Source organism: Psammomys obesus, unplaced genomic scaffold (genome assembly GCF_907164565.1).
Source record: "Psammomys obesus unplaced genomic scaffold, mPsaObe1.curated_primary_1811, whole genome shotgun sequence".
Lineage (NCBI taxonomy): Eukaryota > Metazoa > Chordata > Mammalia > Rodentia > Muridae > Psammomys > Psammomys obesus.
This window is the reverse complement of record NW_026592510.1, coordinates 18595635-18615233: the sequence shown is the minus strand read 5'-3', so window position 1 is coordinate 18615233 and position 19599 is coordinate 18595635. Positions and strand designations below refer to the sequence as shown.

Here is a 19599-nt window from a genome sequence, read left to right as displayed (position 1 = left end):
TTCATTCAACCATGTATTTGCATTTTTCTTGAGCATCACTCGAATATTTATTGTTATCCCCTTTGAGTTTAAGGAAGTGTCTGTTCATCTCTTCTTTAAATTCCTTTAATTTTTAGATGACGTTTATGATTGCTGTTTTGAGTTCTGTGTTCTGGTATCCACCTACTTTGTTCTAGTTAGAGGACACTTTTATAGAGAACTAGTGGGTTTTATGAGAGACATGCTGTCTTGGCCATTTGTGATTTGTTTTTTGTGATTAGACCTGGGCATGTGGACTTCTTTGTTTGTTTGTGCACCTGATGTCCTTTCTCAGACTGTGTCAGTGCAGAAGATGTGTGACATCTGCCACTCCTGGTGCTGCTCATGTACTCCTTCAGTGTGGACCTGGTGCCTCTTCTGTGAAGCAGCAGCTGATGAGATTCCTGCACTCAGAGGAACCCAAGGAAGGAGTCCAGACAGAACAACGATTATATTCATTTCAAAGTGGTAGGGCAGGGTGATTCTGTGGTGCAGTTTAAGATCACGAGGCCTCTTAGTAGACTTAGTAGACAATGACAGCCTATTGTGAACAACAAGGTTTGTCGATGAGGCAGACCAGATTCTCTTGTGATCAGCAACCAAATAATGAAACAGACACACCTACACAGTTGGAAACGGAGGACGAAGACACAAGTGATGTGTTCCGGCAACAGACAGGAGCTGTCTACTGAAAAGGGAACCTGCTACTTACTCCAGAATTTTGTTATAGGCCAAGAATACATTCTCAATTAGAGAGCCACAGTTTGGTTCCACCACATCCTGACTACTATAGTACAGTTTTCTCTGTTCTCTCATTTCCCTGTCACCATTTCCTTATTGTACATAATGTAACCGGATTATGTGCACAAAGCATATTGCTCTTTTCTTTTTTAAGCTAAATGGCCAAGGTTCTGTTTTGGCTGACATGAGATGGAGATGGTCTGACCAGTTCTGTGAAAATCTCCCCCTTTCTCCATTAGTGGCATGCTCATTCAGCTCTTATCTTTATATTCCAGTAAGTTATCTTTCTCTCATTGTTTTAACAGAAGAACCCAACAACAAAATCCTTGCATATCTTGCTCAATTGGAGCATTTTAATGTTTTTCATTTATCATTGCAAAACTAAGGATAATTTTATAACTTTTTTTGTACTTAGCTGTTACATGTAGAACAATCTTTTTAAGAAGGGGTAAATTACTCTTGAAAAAAAAAATGATCCTAGATAGTTTTCCCTTCAAGTCAAGCAACTTGTTTAAATAAATTTCTTGTTTAAAAAAAAAAAAAAAGATGTGTGACATGAGCCAGAAGCTGCTGAATGAAGTATTTAATTAGACCAGGAAAAGATGGCTCCTGGGCCTGGATCCTAGGTCTGAGGGTAAAGAGATAGCAGCAGGCAAAGAAAATTATGGAAGAGAAAGAACCATCTCATCAGTCAAAGGTGGTTCTTGAAAAATGCAGGTTCAAAGGTCACCGGTTGAGTCTTGTGGGTGGTGACAGGGCTAGAAGCGCAGGAATCAGATCCCAGTAAGGGGATAGGAAGATGAGAAAATGAGGAAGTGATTTACTCTCAAAGGTGCCTTGAGAACTAAGGTTTGTGGGCTATCATCTAAGGCGGGCTTGTGGATTTGTAGATGGTTGTGCGTTGGGGAGAGGGAGAAGTGATTTGCCCAGGAAAGGTGGCTGCTGAACAAAAAGCTTTCATGGAACTTGGCTCACTTAGTAATTTATAAATTGTTGTTTATAAATCTCATTTTTGCTTAAATTAAAAATATGGATCACTAAAATCCCACAGGAACATACTGACATGTAGACGCATAGACATTCATGCCTTATGTGTGTGTGTGAATAAAATAAATGAATATATGCAAAGCTTTAATAAAATACAAAAACACATACTAGTCAAAACTTAAGGTAAATTGCATTACTTTCATGGTAAAAATCCTATAAAATTTAAATTTCTAAATGGGAAGTGAGGCAATAAGAGAAATTAAAATGTAATAAAAGTATTGAAAGTTAGGCAATTGTAGCAACTTCTGTGCTTAAGTTGCTGTGGTTTACAAAGGCCCCTGCAGTAATGTCCTCACAATTATCATGCAAACAACCTGAAGTGGTTCTTGAAGCTTACTTTTACATGTTACTATTTCCAACCTAATGCCTGCTCTGTTCCATCATCCCCACATCCATCCGTATCTGTGTCTAGCATTCCTTCCCAATGCTCAGTCTTAGACCCAGATGCAGCTCTGTGAAGATCAAGCACCAGGAAATACAAGTTTCACTTTGCCATTTGAGCCCCAAGTTGACTTTCTTCAGAAGTGTGCTCTGATCCATGTCCTCTTTGTAAATCCTGAGTTGCTGCATGCCAAATACCCTTTTCCCATTTCCACTGAATGGCAAACTTCATAAGCTTAGGTATTTCAACTAGACATGTCTAGAAGGCAGTATGTTGCCATGACTGTAGGCTGCAGCTTGAATCATGAACACAAAAATCTTTGATAACTAGAAGAGTATTAAATTTATCTGAGAGGTTTCAATTTTACACTAAATCGGTGTTTCAATTCTTACTTGCTGGATTTTTCAAACTGTTTACAGATGAAAAGAACTCTGTGTGCATTGAACCATTCAATCCATTTGGGTTAGAAGTATGATATTTTCATTTCTAACAAAAGTGCCTGTAAATCCCAAGGCAAACTCATGCTGGGTTTTCTTTAATGTAAATTACCACCGTGGACTGCTACTTAAAAAGTTCAGCCAATATATAAATTTCCTGTTCCCTGCAGTCCTTCTGGGGGCATTTTCTACAATCTAGCAAAGCCCAGCTAGCTGTAATCAGATTTCTATGTTTAAAACAAGAGATATAAGAGAGCTGATTTACGGCAGCTGAGCCGCCAGCAATGGCACAGAGTGGGGCATTAAGAGAATGCAGCACACATCTGGCTGATACTTTGAAATCTTTGAATTCTTGTTGGTAATCATAGAGAAAATGGAAGAAAGAAACCACAGGATCATAGTTGAGTTGCTACAGTTACCAACAGTGGAGAGAACAGAACGATGTCAATGGGCCTTGAAGATAGATTCATTACAGTATTTATCTGAGCTCAGGGAAATGCATGCTCAGAACGCATACAGAAGGTCACAGGTTCACAGAATCCTGGCTGAAACAAGTAATAGCTGTCTACTATGACAAAACCTCCTTTATCCAAGTTCTTGTCTCAGCAACAGGGCAGACAAGCAGCCCAGAGGTTAGACGTGTGCTTGGCTCATCTTGTGTGGGAAAATAGTGTGTACTCTTTTCCAACCATATCTGTACCTCATTCTTAGAAATCTACTTTTCAGTAGCAATTTCTTAAATTTTGGGAGGGCAAAGCAAAAGGAACCCTGGACACGGCTTCTTTACCTTGACTGCATTGTGTGAGCAGCTTTGCTCCACTGCTTACTCCCTGCCACGATGCTCTGCCCGACCATGAGCCCAGCTGTTATAGAAGTTTTCCTTCCCAACCCCAAGTTCTGGGATAAAGACTCATGAAACTCAGAGTGTTTTTACAAATACCTAGGCCATATAGCTAGGCTTTTCTCTGACTAGCTCATAATATAAAATAACCCATTCTACTAATCTACATTTTACCATGTGGCTGTTTGCCTCTGTTCAGGTACCATGTGTCTGTCCTCTTTCATGTCTTGCCGAGCAAATCTCCTACTCCTGGCTCTATCCCAGAATCCTTTTTGCCTATCGGATGTCCCACTTTCTATTCTACCCTTTCTTATAGATCATAGTTTGTCTGTTTGTTTGTTTTTATTGGCAGGTGTTGAATCCATAAAATACACAAGATATTCTCTCTACATGCAGCCTAACCAAGCCAAGCAATCACAACCAAAACCTTTGAAACAGTGAACACAAAGAAATGCTGCCTACTTTTAAGTTGTTTATCTTATCTATTTTGTCACAGGAAAAGAAAGCTGACTGGGAATGCAGACTGATCAGAAAGCCCAATAACCAGAAGGCTTTCTTTACTTGTGCTTTTAAAATTTAAAAAAGCAGTGAACTTGTTACTACCAAATACACCCAAGTCACAATGCACCAAGAGTTCTATTGGAAACAAATCTCCCTTTACTCTTTTTCCTCTGTTGAAGTTCCTGCTGCAGTTTGTTAAAGTTTGGCAGTTGGCTCTCTTAAAATGGCCTGAAGCTTCTAATTCATTTCTTTAAGTTACAGAACACCTATGAGGAGGTAACAGAACCTGCTAAATTGATGGACTCTAATAAAGCCCCATTCTGGAAATAAAACTGATTTAATTTTCAGTCAAGTGTATAAGGTTAAGATAAGATAGTTTCAAGACATCCTAAAGGAGTTTAGTATGTTAGGTTCCACCTTTTCAGAGACAAAGCTAACTATATGAGTTGTAATAACTATTCTTAAAATAGTTATCGTTGTATCTTTCACACAATTTTCTGTTATGGGATCATTATATATTTATATACATCCTCTTCTCCCAAAGTCTAGTATATCACTTAACACCAGTAGATAATCAATTGAAGTTGATGAAATGAGTTAATTGGTGTTGGTGAGTCAATCAATCAATGAATGCACCAATCAGTCAAACAATGTCATATTTGATGAGAATATCTTTGTGACAGTTTGCACATCACTGTTTTCCATGTTTCCATATGGGAGTAAACTGTTCTGCTTCTCTGAACTATAAAGTCTACAGATGATCCAGTTAATCATCATTTAATTCATTATTTATAGAAAATTTCATTTTGAGGTTTTAAACGATGTAGAAACAGAATTTTTTTACAAATGAAACAATGAGATATTGCTTGAATTCTTCAATAATATTTTATATCTTTCTTCACTTTAGTCTTAGCTTTTTGGTGAAGTTTTTATCTAAGTGTCACATAATTTCAATACAGCAGCTGTTGCTTATATGGCTAAATGAACATCATCATCAGTTTTTATTTTGTTCACTTTCATAAACAAGTAATGTTTACCATAAAAAACACTATTGTTCCTAGTCTTCTCCTACTTCCAATGTCTATCCTGTTTGCCCTTCTGAACGAGGATTAAGTATCTTTCCCAGGGTCCTCTTTGTTGTTTAGCTTCTTTAGGGCTATAGATTTTAGTATCTTTATCCTATATTATATCCACTTATAAGTGAGTATATATCATATGTGTCTTTCTGCTTCTGGGTTACCTCACTTACAATGATCTTTTCTAGTTCCCACCATTTGATATTTTCCTTGTTTTTAATTCCATTGTGTAATTGTGCCATAGGACAGGAGCCTTCCACAGAGGACCTCTGAAAGACTCTACCCACCAGGGTATCAAAGGAGATACTGAAACTCATAGCCAAACTTTGGGCAGAGTGCTGGAATCCTTATGGAAGAAGAGGGAAATAGAAAGACCTCGAGGGGACAGGAACTCCACAAGGAGAACAACAGAGTCAAAATACCTGGGCTGGGGGCCCTGCAGAGACTTACACTCCAACTAAGGACCATGAATGGAGAGGACTTAGACCCCCTGTTCAAAGGAAGCCCATTGGCTGCTCAGTTTCCAAGCAGGTTCTCTTGTAAGTGGTACAGGGGCTGTTTCTAACATGAACTCAGTGGCCAGTTCTTTGATCACCATCCCCTGAGAGGTGCAGGCTTGCCAGACCACAGAGGATGATGATACAGCCAACCTTGATGAGACCTGATAAGCTAGGGTCAGATAGAAAGGGAGGATATCCTCCCCTATCAGGGCACTAGGGAATGGGAATAGGGGGAGAAAAGGGACCATGGGTGGGACTGGGAGGAGATGAGGGAGAGGGCTGCAGTGGGGATACAAAGTGAATAAATTGTAATAAATAAAGATATAAATAAAATTAAATTTAAAATACTATTGTTAACTATAACTTTTTGTTCATCACATACTATAGAGTAATTAGCTATCCCCAAAGAGAAAAACTTAAAATAAATTTCATTACTTTATCTTATGACTTTGGATAGCATAAATTCAAGAAGATTTCAGTTGGTAAATTATTTGATGATCCGATATAAGCTATCAGTCCTACAACCCTGAAAACACAAATTGCTTTAGGGAACCCAGAACTTCACTGACAAACTTGATATCTAAAGAAGAATGACTGAACTTGACTGATTGGGATCTACCTGCATGCCTTCGTTCTTGGGGCCTGTATACATTGCTTACTTATCAGGATACTTATACTTTTCACCTGGCGGCTTAGAATTCCAAGATGCCGGGATGGAAGTTGGTAGTCCTCCTAGAAGGCTGGGCTCAACACCAGGATGACGTTACTCATTACTCACATTATGCATTAGGGATTAGGCAGATGCAGACCTGCTTAGACCCAATGGCATCCTTTCAAAGGTTAAAAATAAAAATAAGAGAAAGATATTATAGCAAGCTCCTAAAAATTTTTCTGGATTCTGTGGTTAGATGGTAGATTAGAAGCCACTCTCATGCAATCAGATGGAAAGAATCAGATAAAATAACAGATTCTATTCATATAAGGGAAGGATTTCAAGAAAAGGCCAGGTGGAAATCCTACCCATTCCTAGCCATGTCATGCTGATTACTTTGGCTTGGGTCAGCAGTAAGTTGCAAAGAAATGTTCTCAGGGGTGGGCACTAAGAGAGCCAGAAAGAAAGTGTGTGTGTATTCATGCTCTGAAAATACCGCAAAAAGCTAGATATAGCATGCACAAAGAGAAATGCAGGTGGAGCCTAGGGGATGGCAGGGAAGTTAAAGGGCAGCATAGGAGCCAGAAGTTAGCACCAAGAGAGATTTACCTCAGCCCCTACTTTTCCTTTGGCAAGCTACACAGAATTGTGCCAAGTGTCTTGTGGAACTTGCCAGTATCTTTACAGGTTCAGGGAAGACAAATACAATCACATGAGCCTTCTAAACACCCTCAGCTTTAGTCACAGAAAGCCCTGCATGCAGATAGAGTAATCCAGAAACAACAGAAAAGGTTGGTTGGGCAGTTGACCAGGGAACTCTGGCAGAAAATGGACTTCAACCACTGAATTTCTTATCTGGAAGGACACATTGACTTGACTTGTTTGCACTGCTGAAACCAGAAGCCATCCTCCCACCTTGTGAATGATTATGAAAAAGACAATCCAAAGGGAAGGAGAAGACACAAATTTTCAATGAAGCAGAACTGCTGATTGAGGTCATAGTACCTTCTATTTAATTTCATTGCTTTTGAAATTATTTACACTTTGCATTTTAATTGTTCAGTTTTGTTTTAACTTGTATCTCATTGATAATTTATGCATAATTTCACATATGTTCTTTCATTCTCTCACCTACTCCACAATATTTTCTCCTACTACCTGTGACACATCTAACCCATATACTGTCCTTCTCATGCATATCTTGCTCCCTCTTTTCAACTCTCCCCTTATTTCATTTCTTAAATACTGATGTCGTTACCTCTAACAATAAAAATAAAAACATAAAAACTCTATCTTCCCCAGCGCATACCCTAGCAGTATTTTTGAGCCTTATCAGGGACACATGTGAAATATACAGTGCCTTCTATTTCAAGTTAACACCAAGAATGCTGTCAAATTCTTATATCTGTTACTGCAGTCATCTTCCCTGCTAAAAAAAAAAGCAGTAGAGGTTATAAATCTTAGTGAAGGCAAACATAAAATGAAACAAACAAAGAGAATGGGGAAAGAACCTGGGTGGGGATTGGAGAACATATCCAACCCAGTGAATGCATAAAACACAATAAAGAAACACAAAAATATGAGACAGTAATCCGCTACGACACTTCAATGAGCTCATAACTCCCCAAGATCAGAAACCAAAGGTAATGAGAAATCTGCAATGCTAGAAAAAAAATTACAGAGTCCTCTTTAAAAGAATTGATGACCACATGAAAAGACTCAAACAAGCGGGTGAATGAAACAAGGAAATAAATCAGTTCAGGATCCAGACAACACAGCTAGAAAAGAGAATGAATTATCAATATTTGGGGGTAAAAAAATAAAATATGAAGAAATTTTAAAAAGAAAATTGAACTCTGACCAAAAAAAAAACAAAATTTCTCAGAATTAAAAAAGCAATAATAATTAAAAAAAAAAAAAGCATGAAAAGTACCATCGACAGGCAAGAACAATCAGAAGAGCAAATTCCAGGGCTAGTGGACAAGCCCAAGACAATGGTACATTCATATTGATTTTTAAAAAGTGGGTCAGGTGGCTAGAATGCTTGCTGCACAAGTATGAGATAATTATGATTGAGTCATCAGAACCTGTGTGAAGACAGGAACGATACTACACATATGTCATTCCAGTGCCTTTACAGGAAGGTAGGAAGCACAAATGGAAATCTTGAGAGGCTCATCAGCTACCTAGCCTTGCATATACATATACAAGGAAAGAAAACAAGATACCCTGTCCCAAACAAGGTGGAAAATAAGGACTGAAATACAAGGTTGTCATCTGACCTACACACACACACACACACACACACACATATATATACAGTTGAACACAAAGAATTTTTTAAAACAAAAAGAAAAATAAAAAATGACAGAGCTTATCAAAACTCTTGAAAATTCTGGCAAACATTAACAAGACCAAGAAGAATCCATGAGGTATAATAATGAGCTGAGATTACATTCTAAAGGCATAGACAATTATTCAATGAAATTGTAGCTTAAAAAAATCTCTCAAACCTAGAAAAAAATGGACATCCAACCACAAAAGTCATTTAGAAACCCAAATAAAGATTATGGGCAGGAAAAAAAAACCTACTCATGATATATCATAGTGAAGAGATCAAAAATAGAAAGCAAATGCATAGTATTAAAATGGAAACCTACCAGCCAAGGAAGCAAAGAAAGATATATTTCTAAGCCCAGAATGTAAATAACTGTCAGCCAAGATTACTAAACTCAGAGAAGTTATCACTTCTTAAAGTTAGTGGAGAAAGAACACTTTAAGACAAACATAAATTAATGCAATGCATATCAACCATGCAGTGCTGTAGAAGATAATTCAATCATTTCTACATACAAAAGAAAATAGAAAGTCTCATCCAAAAAAGAAAATAATTCACCTTGTGACAAAATATTTTCAAAGAGAAACAAGTGAGATGGAAAAGAATCCATCGTATCCAACATAACAGCCCAGCAAATCCCTAATAAGACCAGGAGAGTAAGGAAACTACCAATTATCCCATGAGCCAGAATAGAAAGCAACAAGACTATGGGGAGTTTGCTCAACTCTCTCAATAATAGCCAGAAATGCAAATGTCATCAATTCATCAATTAAAATACTCAGACTAAATTATTAAAATATAAAATCCAACTACCTGTTGTCTGCAAGAAACATACATCACTGGCAAAGACATCCTAAAACAGAGTCAAAGAATGGAAATTAACCTACACAGCAAATGGAATTTATAAAAAAGCTTATGTAGTTCATCCTATGTCTGATAACTCAGCCTTCAAACTAAAAGTAGTCAGAATAGATAAATAATACCCCTATTTATAAATACAGAGAATAATTCATCAAGAATATATGGCTACTGTAAATATTTATGTCGAATGTTGAAGATCCCAGTTTCATAAAATAAACACTTAAAAGGTACAAAAAGTCAGATATTCCTGATACCATGACAGAGAAAGACCGCAACACTTCGCTCTAATCCATATGTATATGCATATATTCATATCTTCTAAATGAATAAATCACCAAAGACACTTCAGAGCTAATTATGCCAGGGTCAATTATAAATTACAGACATCGGTAATAAATCACATCTAACAGATAAAGAATACACATTATTTTGAGCAGCACACAGAATCTTGTCTAAAATTAATCATATTAGAGACCCATAAAGTATTCTGCATGAAATAGAAAAATATATTGAATTCTATCATATCAGACCACAGTGGAATAAAACTAAAATACAAAAGCACAAGAAGCTAAAAGGGTTACAGAAAAACTTGACTTTTGAATGAATAATGAGTCATTGAGGAAATTAGAGAAAAAAAATTTAAAGATATATTTAAAAAATAGTTAATCTTTGAAAAGATAAAAAAAGCTTCCCTAACCAACCTAAATCTAAGAGGGTTTTATTAATAAAATTAAAGGTGAAAGTCATTGTAACAGACTGCAAGGAAACCCAGAGTTTTCAGAATATAAGCAGATTTTAGCCTGATTCTTGGTCAGAATATCACATGGATGGTTTCTAGCCCAGGTCCTAATAGAAGCCTTGTTACCCTCTGAAACCTCCTGAAGTGGGCCTTCATGGTCTACATATCTCTCAGCAGTTTTGTCTGCTAAGGCTTTCATAACCCCAAGGTTAAAAATCTTCTATTACATTCCTCCCACACATCAGTTCCGCATGCCCGAGTCTACATTTAAGGTGTATGATATCAACAGCTCCGTATCTTAGTACCAGTTTTGTATTGTTGTTTTGTTTTGTGTTTGTTCATGGCTTTGTTGATGTGATAAAATCCTGGACAAAGGCAAGCTAAGGCCAGAAGGGTTAATTTTTGCTTACAGTTTGAGAGTCCAGCCCATCATGATGGGAAGTCATGGGTACCTGCACATTATGTCACATTACGTCACAATCTGGAAGCAGAGAGTGATGAGTGCCTGTGCTCATCCCACCCACCCCCATTTTTTTTTATTCAATCTGGGATCTCAGCCATTAATATGATACTACCCACATTCAAGGTAAGTCTTTCTACCTAACCTAATCCAGCTGAGACCTCACACACATGTTCAAAGATTCTAAATCTTACAGTGTTGACAGCTCACTGTCCCCTCGTTTAAAGAGCATTAAGGACAGAAACCACAATTATTGTCTCAATAAGCAGAGAAAACTCATGCGATAAAAATCAACATGACTTTGTGATGGAAGTCCTGAGAAACTAGGTAGAGGAGGAGCACATCTCAGCATAATAAGGGATATATACACCAGAACTGTAGCTACTAATGGTAAGTGGGGGAAAGTGGGAGCATTTCCTTTAGAATATGGAATGATACAAGAGCACGCATGCTTGCCATCCTTATTTTATATAGTGCTCAAAGTCTTAGCTCGAGATATAAAACAACAGAAAATATAAAGGGAGTATACACAGGAAAAGATGTCAGATTATGCCTACTTGTACATGATGTCATCTAATCCAGAAAAACCCTACAAACTCCACCAGAAAACTCTGAGGACTGATAAAAATACTTTCAGTAAAGTGACGGTAGATAAAGTAAACAGATAAAATTTAGCATCTTTTCTATATGCCAATAGTGAATTGTCAAATAAAGAAATTAGGAAAAAAGACTCCATTCACAATAGCTTCAAAAAGTTGCTAAGGCCTAGCCAAGGAACTGAAAGACTACACTGAAATGTACACTACAATGAAATGTTAAGGATGGAAGAAGTTGAGGGTGGCACTAGATGATAGAAAGACTATCCATGTTCAAAGACTGACCATAGTAGTAGAGTAAATACGGTTAGGTCACCAAGAGTGGTTGTAGTATCCTCTGAGATTAAAAGCTTCCATTTAGAAAGAAACTCATTAAGACACAGGCTGTTAAATAAGAGGTAAAACAGCAGACTATTTTAATATAGATTATTAATGAGCTGGAGACATGGCTCAGCAGTTATGAACACTGGCTGCTCTTCCAGAGAACCCAGGTTCAATTCCCAGCAACCACGCAGTGGGTCAAAACTGTCTAACTCCAGGTTCCAGGGGATCTGATGCCCTCTTCTGGGGTCCAGAGTACTGCGTACATGACGCATACATACATGTAGATAAAATACACATACAAAATAAAAATACATGATTTTTTTTTAAGACTAGTTGTTAAAAAGTGAAGTAAAACAAAATAATGCTCTCAGGCAAGTCGAAACATTCCGTTCTGCAGGGAAGCTAGTTAAGTTTGGGAAATAAAAATCTTAATAGCTTCAGGAAGTTTCTGAAACAGACCAGATGAACTAGGCTTCTCCACCCTCAAGCATGGATAAGAAGTAAGGATTGTTGATTGTCACTCTCACACAAGCTGAGTTGCCTAAGAAAGACTCACACCAGCTGAGACACCAAAAAAAAAAAAAAAAACAGATATCGTCTAATTTCTCAGGAATAAGCAGAGCCCAGCCAAGCTGCGAGGTACCTGTGAAGGACACTCTCAAACATGTAGAGCTTCCTGAAGGTTGGTTGTTCAGTGCACTCCCGGTGTCCAGCTTTTGTGGGCTGTTTCCCATACTGGGGTGGGCTTTTGGTGATGTAGCTGTCTTTGAATGGTTTCTGCTGCCATGTATGATCCTTCACTCATATTCTTACTGGTAACACAAATAACATTCATCAAACCGGACTTTGGTGGTATCCATGCATTGGTTATCAGTTCACTATCTGGAGTGAGTAGAACTTTTTTCGCATCTTCCCAGGAATGGTTTCACAAAACACTGATCTGTAAGTCAACACAATCCCCATCAAAATCTAAATGATGTTCTAGGAAGATTAATATAGAAAATCACAAAGAACTTAAATAAGAATCAAGAAAAAAAATGACCCAGTCAAAACTGGGCCATAGATTTTAACAGTGGGTAAGATCTATTTTTAAAAGTGTTAAACAATTTAGCAATTAGAGAAATACAAATTAAAATAACTTTAAGATTTTATCATATGTTAGTTAAAATAGCCAAGATTAAGGGGAAAAAATGACAAATAGCTCCAGCAAAGCTGTGGGGGAATGGAGAACCTTCACTCACTGTTGGTGAGAATATAAACCTGTGCACCAGTAATGAAAAATAGTGTGGAAAATTCTCAAAAAGCTCAAAGTAGATCTACATATGACTCAGCTACTCAGCTACGTATCACTCCTTGATGTCTTAGTCAATATTCTATTGCCATGAGGAGACACCATGACCACAACAACTCTTATAAAGGAAAGCAATTAATTGGGAATTGCTCACAGTTCAAAAGTTTAATCCATTGTCATTATGGCAGGAAGCATGGCGGCAGACAGGCAGACATGGTGCTGGAGAGGTAGCTGAGAGTTCTACATCTGGATCTGTAGGCAGAGAGAGAGAGACACTGGGCCTGGCTTGAGCTTTTGAAATCCCAAAGCCCACCCCCAGTGACACACTTCCTCCAATAAGGCCACGCCCCTAATAGTGCCACTCCCTGGTAACCAACCATTCAAATCCATGAGCCTATGGGCCCATTCTTATTCAAACCATGACACCTGGAATATTCCTAAAGGGTGTCATATTCTACTCCACAAATAATGCTTAAATATGTTCTTTGCCACTCTATTCCCAAATGTTAGGAAATGGAACTAACCTAAATGTCCTTCAACTGATGAATAGATAAAGAAAATGTGGTACGTATACACAATGGAATACTATACATTTTTTTTATAAAGAAAAATAAAATCCTGAAATTTTCAGGTAAATGGATGGATGGAAACAAAACTTATTATAATGAGTGAAGTAACTCAGGGCCAGATAGACAAATGCCTTTTGGTCTCACTTTCTTGTGAATTCTGGTTCTGAATATTTAGGTGTGAGCATGTAACCTAGTCTAGCCATAGAAACCAAAAGAGTGAACAGGAATCATGGAGGTGGGGAGGGGAGGAACTCTAGGATGGATGACAGTAGGACATAGGTGATATCAAGGGGGAAATGAGGGGAAATTGGGGACTTTAGCTGGCGAGGAAGAAAGAGAGCAATACAGAGAGTTGGGGAACAAGAAAGGGCAAATTACAATAAGGGTGTTCAAATGCCATAGAGAAACATTATTTTACATTTATTTAACAATGCACATATAATATTTAAGTGTGTGTGTATGTGTGTGTGCATTATATGAAGTTACACTACTTGGGATGATAACATTTTTTCACAAGAGCTATAGCTCATCTACGAAAACCCTAGTGCTGGGCATGGAAAACCTCTCTTTGAGTTGTTGGTCAGGGGAGTTCAAGAGACATACGAAACAATATAGGCTATTGTCCTTGCTCTTGGTTTTCTCCCAGATCTTGAAGGTAAGGCCTTGCTGCTGAAGATACCACATACTTCAAACACAATTTTTGGAGGAATCAAACCAGAAATGACCTGGAAGCCTCCTTCTTGAGGACTAGCTCTCATATTATCAAAAGGTGCTATACCATCTGTCAAAGAAGAAAAACAATCAATAGTTCTACCTAGCTGTAAAGCCCATGAACTGCATCAGTGACCAGCACAGCAAGTATCCCCAAGGGTGCAATAGTGACATTTATGTCTTGGGGTAAATAGCAGCCATCTAATTTGGCTTCCAGCCCTATCAGGAGAGAATTTATGCTAGTACTGTGAGTATAGATGACTACCTGGAGAAGCCATGGAACATAGAGAAGAATCTGCTACTGCCACTTTCCTAAACTGCATTCTAAATATTTATTCTTGCAAACATGAGTAAGTGTTATCAACCCTCATCAAAGAAGATTCTCTTTGTAGTAGAAAGACCATCATAGAAGCCTTCAGTCAGTCAAAATGTAGAGTGACAACTGACAGTGGGGTGTTCAACCCAAACTGATACATAATCTATAACATAATCCTTATACCTAAGGGTAAGAAAACATTGGTAAAGAGGGGGCAGAAAGACTGTAAGCGCCAGAATACCATGATATCTGCTGCAAGATGGTGTCTTCTATACATGACAGCGAAGTTGCATCTATGAAATCTCAGCAATATGGGTGCCTACATAAAACCTGCATAATGATAACACCAGTGTCATGCTGGAGAAGATAGGGGATGTCTCACAAGAATTGTCAAAGACCTATAGGCCACTAATGGCTACGGAGAGAGAACTAGTCTTCTCTAGGGATGAGCTCTCTGATAGGTTATCCAGTCCCAAGTGGTAACGTCTAAACACACATACCTAAAAAAAATACTACATGGACCCAGCAGGTTGTGTGTGTGTGTGTGTGTGTGTGTGTGTGTGTGTAATTAAAGAGGTCAATATAGCTTGAGAGGGGGGAATTGAGGAGGAGTTTGAAGAGGAGAGAGAAAGTACAAAAAAATGTAAATACAGTATTCATGCATGAAATTCTTAATTGAAATGTAAAGAAAACATAATTAACATTTTATTTAGTATCAATAGGTGGTTGAATAACAAAAGTCAATTTTCATGGAGAAAAGAGCAAGTTGATGCTGAAAACAGAGCACCATTTTAGTACTTTTGGGAGAAAAGAAGCAGAGATTTGCATATCAGGTAAAGTTTTTATCCTTGAAGATATTTCAGCTCTTATCTATACTGATTTCAATGGTTCAGGGGAGAAGGAAAATTTGCGTACACACAATAGTAAGAGAAAAGTGTTAGCATGATGCCCATGAGCAGACGTGGATCACAAGCGAGGGAAGGAAAACACAAGGGCACAGATTTTAATGGTATGTGGAGGAAGATCTGATAATACAACTGGGAGAAATGAGGACAAGAAGGTCTCAGGGATTGTAAAAAAAAAAAAAGGATGTGTGATAATAAACACATCAGAGAATGAAAAGAATGCAGAGAATTAGATGGATCATCCACAGAGCTACTGAAGTTTCCCAGGAAGCTCTTCAAAAGGAATGGGAATGACTTTATGTAATTAGTCTTTTCCAGCACATCATAATAACCACCTGAGGTCATACGCATTGTTACACCGATCACTATTGCAAGCTCCAAGAGGTAAGATTAAGTATCACACAAAAATCATGGCTAAGGAAGGGAGGCATACACATCTTCAAAACATTTTGCAGTGCTGAGATGAATAAGAAAAAATGCTTGTAAAGCCTCCGCTGTGGCTGCCCACACTCCCACGAGCAGTCACCAGTGTTCACGAATCTCTCCCCCTCCTTGTCAATGACTTTTATTTTTTAGTGTTGGGGTTTTGTTCATGGTGGCCTGATAAATGTCAGATAATATTTTGTTGGGGTTTTGGCTTGCATTTCCCTGACGATTACTAGATGTTGAGTGTCTTTTCATGTGCCTGTTGGCCGTTGTGTGCCTTTATTTGGAAAAATATCTACTCAAGTCCTTTGCCCATTTTTCAATTAGGCTCTTTTTCTATTGAAATATAACACATTATATTTCTTAAATAATCTCTTATCATACAATTTTTTTTTAGGTTACCTTTTTCTCTGATGATTGTCTCCTTTGCTGAACAGGGGCTATAGGTTGGTTGTAGAACTAGCATATAATCAAGCAATCCTACAAACAATTGAAATGGATCTTATGACAATGTTTGCACTTCATGCCCATTACAGCATTATTCACAGTAGCCAAGACACGAGAACAATCTTCATGGCTATTCACAGGTGAATGTTACACAACTGGTACACAGTGCTGACATTGCTGACCCAGCTGTACTGTACACATGAAGTACGAGGCCAACCTCTTACTATGTGCTTTTACTACATGAAGAGACGGGACATAGGTTCTTGGTACCAATCAATGGACATACGTAACAGTTGCTAAAATAAATGTCTAGGGTCACATGTCCAGATTTTCCAATGACCTAAATGGTATAAACGTATCATGACATTCTAAAGCCAAAGCCTCCCACCCTCCCTACCCCCCAAAAGACCTACAATAGCTATAATATTGTGATACTTCTTACTTTTAACAACTCTATTAAACAAAATGAAAGTAGGGTTTCTTCAGCTTTATTGGGAGAGGCATTTATTCATTTTTCTTAATGTAGTGTCTGGTTAGCCAATTCTAACAGTGCTAATCCCTAATGGCCAAAACATCAGGTTTGAGACTGTCGTGTCTAGGGAGGTGACTTCTATAGAACCACTTGGTTTAACATTGCCTTTCTTCCTACAAGCCAATCCTTCATCAATCCAAACTGAGGATCTCCCATCAGCTTCTATCACCACCAATTCCAACCCTCAAAAACCAAACCAAACAAACCACTGTATATGACAGCTGCTTGTTTCATCTTTTTCTCACTCATTTGCCTTTATGTTGGATGTGTGACCTCTTTCCAACCTCTAGAACACAGATGGGAAAGATGCTGCCAAGTTTGGGCCTGATCTTTAAAGTATCCTGTAAAGTAACCTGTCCTTTCCCCATGGATGGAAATAGACCAAAGCATTCACATTTCCACTGAGATACAAGAGGGAAAGCCTGGATAGTTGAATCCCCCCAGAGCCTTGGAGAGCACTTCCAGCAAAGGACTCCTACCCAGCATACACAATAACAGACAACATAGACGAAAAGTAAATTGGCTACTGTCCAAAGAAATTAAGAGGTTTACTTTTTACAGAAGCATTTTCTAGCCCCCTCTATCCATTAAAGCAGCCCAGAGAATGCAACTTAACATGTGACTGTTTTGCATTTTTATTGAACACCCGGGATCTCATGATTTTACATCAAGGGATTTTACTGGACAGAATAACCCCAAAGTTGCATAAAGAGCTTAGGTTTACCAATGATCCCTCCAAAGCTGCTACCATGGCCTGTATGATAAAGGATCTTCAATGTGGCCCTGCACATCACAGGATTGGTTTTCTCCTGAAAGGCACATAGCACCATCCAATAAGATTTGACAGTGATGTCATGGTTATTAAGTCTAATGACAGAACTTGTGGCCTCAGAGAAACAAGATATAGTATTTTTTTTTTACATTGCTAAAGTCAGCTAATTTCAAGTGAGTACGTGGCTAATCATAGGGCACCCAAGCACTTAGAGTTTTGAACCTACATGAATCTCAGTCCCAAGGTGACACATCCGTTACCCCTTAGCTGGACCGTTTACCTTTGAAGAAAGAACTCTTCTAGCCTCGTATTTAAAATGAAACCCATCAGTTGCTTTTAGGTAAAGTTATAAACGATGTTCAGCAAATCCATTGATAGGATTCTTGCCCCCGACTAGTCAGGCTATTTTCAGAAAAAGATAGCAGTGGAGACAGCTCCTCTGACAGTTCCTGGCAGGACACTGTCTGTATGCAGAGTCTCTGCAACAAGCCTCCAGATCATCTGTCTCACTGATTATTTTGATGTTTCCTAGAGCTGATACATCCTGAGCCCCACATGAGCACCTCCCGAAATAAATGGTAAGTTTCAGTAGTAGCCTGCTGGGTGTGACAATAATAATAATAACAATTCCCTGTGTTACTTTAAATTGAAAGGCCCAGTCATTTCTCTGAATGTTCGATCCTGTTCTTTTCTTCAGAAAGTGTACTTTCCCACTCCGGCATGCTCTATTTCTAACCATCAGCTAACACTCAGGATCGATCGTTCAGAAGTCTGTTCTGATCTCGGAGTACTTCTGTGCCTATCTATGTATGCGTTTCCGGGCTACAAGGTGACCTTACACATTATTTAATGACCAGATTTTTATCATTGAAACCCTCCAAAGAGCAGTGCTGATGCCTACTCGTGGCTAAAAGAAGAACTGGCTTCACATTGTGTAAGAGCAGGTTCTGATTTCGGCTCTGCCAGCTGCTGACTCTGAATCTGCTCTCTGAATCTGAAGTGTCTGGTGACGGCCCTGTGTGGTCAAAGAATTAAGGAGATGATATGAAAGTTCCCTAACTCAGTGTGTGATTCCTTACAACGCACTGTGGGATGTCACTGGCCTAGAAATATTCCACAGCATAGAGAAGACTCAACAACCATTCTCACCGGGTCACTTTTATTTAAATACTCACACAAAGGGCTGAGGTGTGTGTCTGTCTGCATTACTAAGAGGTAGGTAGGGTGTACAGAAAACAAATGTGTTCTACTAGTATGACATCTGAGAGATTATTTGTTTATTATTTATTTGTTTAGAATGGCTATGTGTGTTTCTGTCAGACAGATGAAGCCCACTATCCTAAGGTCATAAGATATATCAACCAAGAGTTTAATGGGCTGAGAAGAAATGAGGTTCCCAACAGATACTATCCTATGACACTCTAGGGTAGCTCTTGAGTCTGGTAGATGTCAGAGGAGGAACACAGAGCACCAGCTCAATCAAAGCTACTGAACTGTAGCTTCCTTACCTCCAGGATTAAACCCTCTGAGGCCTGAATCTTTAGGATTTCAAGTTAATCTCCCACATTTAGCAGAAACATTAGGAGGACAAGATTGAATAGGGGGAAGGGCAAGTCAAAAAGAACTAAATGATCCCAGAGGAAACTGAGCTCATACTTGTATCTTTGGCTCAGGCTCAGCTTCAAGAACACCAAAACCATACAGAGGTCTGTAGAGCTGTGTTTTCTACCCTCATTGTTTCCTATTTGCACTGCGAAAGACCATATAAACACAACATTTTTCTTTTATTCTAAGTCTATATGTTCAATGACTGCCATTTCTTTCTTCTCCAAACTTAAGTAAGTTGCAAGTATTTTTCCTTACATAGAAAAATAGGGGAGGGTCAACAACTGTACGTACCTCAAAAATCCAGCAGTTCAAGCTCTGTCTCTCCCCTAAACTCAATATGTCCTTGTTCTTGTCAAGTTTTAATTATCTTAAACATGTAAGGTGCCATCACGCAGAAAGAATGAGCTTTAGGTAAAGTGTTGCATGTAAAACATTAAGAAGAGTTTCTGGCTCATAGAAGAGTATTCACAACATGTTCCTGTTTTTATTGTCATTTCTCTCTCTCCTGG

At 38.4% G+C, this 19599-nt stretch overlaps 1 pseudogene; it reads left to right on the top strand.

Moving 5' to 3' along the window:
- The first annotated feature begins 299 nt into the window (after positions 1–299).
- Positions 300–710, top strand: LOC129681959 (small ubiquitin-related modifier 2-like; annotated as a pseudogene).
- Positions 711–19599: the final 18889 nt, after the last annotated feature.